Genomic DNA, 6,000 nt, shown 5'->3' on the forward strand with positions numbered 1-6,000 from the left:
TGTTTGATGATGATGAGAAAAATAAATTATAGCTTAATTGGAGATAAAATCAAAATAATGATACTAATTACTACTACTCATATATAACTTCTAAGGTAAATTCCTAATAAGAACAATTATCACAGAGTTAAGGCTAAAATTAGGACTCAACAACCTTTATTTTGGGAGGTGGATGCTCCTTTAGTCTGTGGGATGATTGGCCCTTCAAGACATAGCTTCTGACGTTTTAGTTCCTTCAGTTCACGCCATTGCTCTTCTTGTTCCCCAAGCAGTTTGCAAATCATGCTATTTTGATTTTGCGGTTCTTCCTTTAGTTGGTCTATAGCTTGTTGCAACTTGGTAACAGATGCTTTAAGACACTCCCAGTATTCAATTTGAGGGATTTCCGAGAGGAACTCCTATGCTTTCCTCTTGATGGGGTCGTCCTGCACTTGTTGTCCTTCCATTGACTTTTTGGTGATTGGTTGCTCAACTGAGATATACTCATTTACTCCCATCTTTACCCCAGCATCTTTACACAGCATAGATATTAAGCTTGGATAAGCCAATTTGGCATCTTTGGAGTTCTTGTTTGCAATTGTATAAAGTTCACAAGAAATCAGCTGATGAACTTCCACTTCTTTTCTCAACATAATGCAATGGATCATTACTGCTCTTTTGATGGTGACTTCAGAGCGGTTGCTAGTGGGCAGTATAAAATGCCCAATGAAGTCCAGCCAGCCTTTGGCAACTGGTTTGAGATCTCCTCTCTTGAGTTGGTTTAGGACACCCTTTGTGTTGGTTGTCCACTTGGTTCCAGGGAGGCATATGTCCTCTATAATTTTGTCCAAGCTCTTATTTATTCTCATCATTCTCCTACTAAAGGAGTCTGGGTAATCTTGCAGTTGAGGCAGCTTGAAGATCTCTCTTATTTTGTTAGGGTGGATGTGAACAATCTTCCCTCTGACCAGAGTTCGAAAGTCATAGAAGGCGGTTCCAACTATTCTCTGCCTGTCTGTTTGTCACAGATTAGAGTAAAATTCCTGAACCATGTTTCTTCCCACCTTTGTTTCAGGATTAGCTAGGATTTCCCAGCTCCTGTTTCGAATTTGCTCTTGGATCTCCGGATATCCGTCTTCTTTCAGATCGAATTTAGCTTCTGGGATCACTGACCTTAGACCCATTATTTTGTAGTAATGGTCTGAATGTTCTTTGGTTAAGAACTTCCCTTGATTCCAAAGTGGTTTTGGAATATTCTCTTTCTTGCCTCTTAGAGTGGTTTGTTTTCCCTTAGGAGCCATGATCTTAGTGGGTATTGGCTTAGTGATCATGGATAAACACACCAAACTTAGAGGTTTGCTTGTCCTCAAGCAAAAGAAAGGAAAGGAGAGGGATAGAGGGAGAGCCAAGTTTGAATTGTGGAGGAGATGAGGGAGGCCGAACGTGGATTTAAAGGGAAGGGGTGGATTTTCGAAAATTTTTGAAGAAGATAGGATAGAAGATATGATTTGTAAAAGATAAGTATGATAGGAAAAAAATGTAATTTAAAATTGAAAAGATATGAAAGATATTTGAAAAAGATAAATCTGAATTTTAAAAAGAAAATATGATGAGTTTAAAAAGATTTGAGAAGAATTTAAAAGATTTGAAAAGAATTCAAAAAGATAAATGAGTTTTGAAAAAGGTTTGAAAAGATATTGAAGAAAAATTAGGAAATATGTTTAGGATTAAAAATTTTTCGAAATTGAAGTTGAAAGATGAGAGTTTGTAACATGTTTATGCAAGAAATCATGAATTGAAACATGAAAAATGGAAAAAATTTGAAGTGAAAACGAAGTTATCTTCTCCCCACAATCCTGGAGTTAAACGCCCAACTACTGCATGTTTGGGCGTTTAACGCCCATCTGTAGCTTCTTCTGGGCATTTAATGCCCAGCTGTAGCTTCTGGCTGGCGTTAAACACCAGAAAATCCTTTATCACTGAGCGTTTTTCTGAACGCCCAGAATGATATCCATTCTGGCGTTTAACGCCCAAATGGCTATCCCTACTGGCGTTAAACGCCCAGTAGATGCTTCTTTTGGGCATTTAACGCCCAAAACAGCTTTTACTGGCAGTTTCGCACCAGTGAGCTTCTTTTCGCTGTTTTATCCTCTGAATCCTTTTGTAACTCTATGAACTCATGCAATTGATACTTTACCTTAAAGATAATTAATATGAACCTGTAAAATTATCATTTAATTAACAAATAAGCTTTGTTAATGGCTGGGTTGCCTCCCAGCAAGTGCTTCTTTATTGTCTTTAGCTGGACTATTACTGAGCTTTAATCAAGTCTCAGTTTTGAGCATTCTTGCTCAAAATTGCTTTCAAGATAATGTTTGACTCTCTGTCCATTAACAATAAATTTTTTGTTAGAGTCATTATCCTGAAGCTCTACATATCCATATGGTCACACACCTATAATCACATATGGTCCTCTCTACCGGGATTTCAACTTTTCGGGGAATAATTTGAGCCTAGAGTTAAACAGCAAAACTTTCTGCCCTTGCTCAAAGACTCTGGATGACAACTTCTTATCATGCCATCTTTTTGCTTTCTCTTTGTAAAATTTTGCATTTTCGAAAGCATTGAGTCTGAATTCCTCTAGCTCATTTAACTGGAGCAATCATTTTTCTCCAGCTAACTTGGCATCAAGGTTTAGGAATCTGGTTGCCCAGTAGGCCTTGTGTTCCAGTTCCACTGGCAAGTGACAGGCTTTTCCATACACAAACTGGTATGGAGAGGTCCCTATAGGAGTCTTGAATGCTATTCTATATGCCCACAGAGCATCATCCAAGCTTCTTGCCCAATCCCTTCTACGGTTAATCATAGTCTGTTCCAGGATTCTTTTAAGTTCTCTATTAGAGACTTCAGCTTGCCCATTTGTCTGTGGATGATATGGAGTTGCCACCCTGTGGCTAACTCCATATCGAATCATAGCAGAGTAAAGCTGTTTATTGCAGAAATGAGTGCCCCCATAACTGATTAGTACTCTAGGGACCCCAAATCTGCTGAAGATATGTTTTTGGAGGAATTTTAGCACTGTCTTAGTATCATCAGTGGGTGTTGCAATAGCCTCCACCTATTTGGATACATAATCCACTGCCACCAGAATATAAGTGTTTGAGTATGATGGTGGGAAAGGCCCCATAAAGTCAATACCCCATACATCAAACAACTCAATCTCTAGGATCCCTTGTTGAGGCATGGAATAACTATGAGACAGATTGCCAGATCTTTGGCAACTGTCACAATTACATACAAACTCTCGAGAGTTTTTATAGAGAGTAGGCCAGTAGAAGCCACATTGGAGGACTCTTGTGGTTGTTTGCTCACTTCCAAAATGTCCTCCATACTTTGATCCATGGCAATGCTAGAGGATCTTCTGAGCTTCTTCTTTAGACACACATCTATGGATTATTCCGTCTGCACATCTCTTGAAGAGATATGGTTCATCCCACAGATAGTACTTTGCATCCGAAATCAATTTCTTTGATTGCTGCCTACTATACTCTTTGGGTATGAATCTCACAGTCTTGTAGTTTGCAATGTCTGCAAACCATGGTACTTTCTAGATGGCAAAGAGTTGCTCATCTGGAAAGGTTTCAGAGATCTCAGTAAGAGGGAGGGACGCCCCTTCTACTGGTTCTATTCGGGACAGGTGATCTGCTACTTGGTTCTCTGTCCCTTTTCTGTCTCTTATTTCTATATCAAACTCTTACAGAAGCAACACCCATCTTATGAGTCTGGGTTTTAAATCCTGCTTTGTGAGTAGATATTTAAGAGCAGCATGGTCAGTGTACACAATCACTTTTGATCCTACTAAATAAAATCTGAACTTATCAATGGCGTAAACCACTGCAAGTAACTCTTTTTCTGTGGTCGTGTAGTTCTTCTGTGCGTCATTTAAAACACGACTGGCATAATAAATGACGTGCAGAAGCTTGTCATGCCTTTGTCCCAATACTGCACCAATGGCATGGTCACTGGCATCACACATTAGTTCAAATGGTAATGTCCAGTCTGGTACAGAGATGACTGGTGCTGTGACCAGCTTAGCTTTCAGAGTCTCAAATGCCTGCAGACACTCTTTATCAAAGATAAATGGCGTGTCAGCAGCTAGCAGATTACTCAGAGGTTTTGCAATTTTTGAAAAATCTTTTATAAACCTCCTATAGAATCCTGCATGCCCCAGAAAGCTTCTTATTGCTTTAATATTGGTAGGTGGTGGTAATTTTTCAATTACCTCCACCTTAGCTTGATCCACCTCTATTCCTTTGTTCAAAATTTTATGCCCAAGGACGATTCCTTCAGTCACCATAAAGTGACATTTTTCCCATTTTAAAACCAGGTTAGTCTCTTGGCACCTTTTCAGAACAAGTGCTAGATGGTCAAGACAAGAGCTGAATGAATCTCCAAATACTGAGAAGTCGTCTATGAAGACTTCCAGAAACTTTTTCACCATATCAAAGAAAATAGAGAGCATGCACCTCTGAAAGGTTGCAGGTGCATTACACAGACCAAATGGCATCCTTCTGTACGCAAACACTCCAGATGGACATGTGAATGCTGTTTTCTCTTAATCCTGGGGATCTACTGCAATTTGGTTGTAACCTGAATAGCCATCCAGAAAGCAGTAGTAATTATGACCTGCTAGTCTTTCTAGCATCTGGTCTATGAATGGTAAAGGAAAATGATCCTTTCTGGTGGCTGTATTGAGTCTTCTGTAGTCAATACACATGCGCCAACCTGTAACTATTCTTGTAGGAACCAGTTCATTCTTTTCATTATGAACCACTATCATGCCTCCCTTCTTGGGGACAACTTGGACAGGGCTCACCCAAGGGCTATCAGAAATAGGATAAATAATTCCAGCCTCTAGTAATTTAGTGACCTCTTTTTGCACCACCTCCTTCATAGCCGGATTCAGCCGCCTCTGTGGTTGAACCACTGGCTTAGCATCATCCTCCAATAGGATCTTGTGCATGCATCTGGCTGGGCTAATGCCCTTAAGATCACTGATGGACCACCCAAGAGCTGTTTGTGTGTCCTTAGCACTTGAATTAGTGCTTCCTCTTCCTGTGGCTTTAAGGCATAGCTTATGATTACAGGAAAAGTGTCACTTTCTCCTAGAAATGTATATTTCAGGGATGGTGGCAGTGGTTTAAGCTCAGGTTTAGGAGGTTTCTCCTCTTTCTGAGGGGTTTTCAGAGGTTCTATTATTCTCTCTGATTCCTCCAGATCAGGCTGAACATCTTTAAAGATATTCTCTAGCTCTGACTCGAGACTCTCAGCCATATTGATCTCCTATACCAAGGAGTCAATAACATCAATTCTCATGCAGTCATTTGATGTGTCTGGATGCTTTATTGCTTCAACAGCATTCAGCCTGAACTCATTCTCATTGACTCTCAGGGTCACTTTCCCTTTTTCGACATCAATGAGGGTTCGTCTAGTTGCTAGGAAAGGTCTTCCTAGGATGAGAGTTGCACTCTTGTGCTCCTCCATCTCTAGTACTACAAAATTAGTGGGGAATGCAAATGGCCCAACTGTGACAACCACATCCTCAATCATGCCTGATGGGTATTTAATGGAGCCATCAGCAAGTTGAAGACAGATCCTGGTTAGTTTGATTTCTTCTGCCAAGCCAAGCTTTCTGATAGTGGATGCAGGTACTAGGTTGATACTTGACCCAAGATCACATAAAGCTGTCTTGGTACAAGTGCCCTCTAATGTGCATGGTATCATAAAGCTTCCAGGATCCTTAAGCTTCTCTGGTAAGCTTTTTAGAATGATTGCACTGCATTCTTCAGTGAGGTAAACTTTTTCAGTTTCTCTCCAATCCTTCTTATGACTTAAGATCTCTTTCATGAACTTAGCATAAGAGGGTATTTGCTCAAGTGCATCTGCAAACGGAATCTTTATTTCAAGAGTCCTGAGATAGTCAGCAAAGCGGGCAAATTGCTTATCATGTTCTGCTTGGCG

The sequence above is a fragment of the Arachis duranensis genome, chromosome 6 (genome assembly GCF_000817695.3).
Source record: "Arachis duranensis cultivar V14167 chromosome 6, aradu.V14167.gnm2.J7QH, whole genome shotgun sequence".
NCBI classification, from domain to species: Eukaryota; Viridiplantae; Streptophyta; class Magnoliopsida; order Fabales; family Fabaceae; genus Arachis; species Arachis duranensis.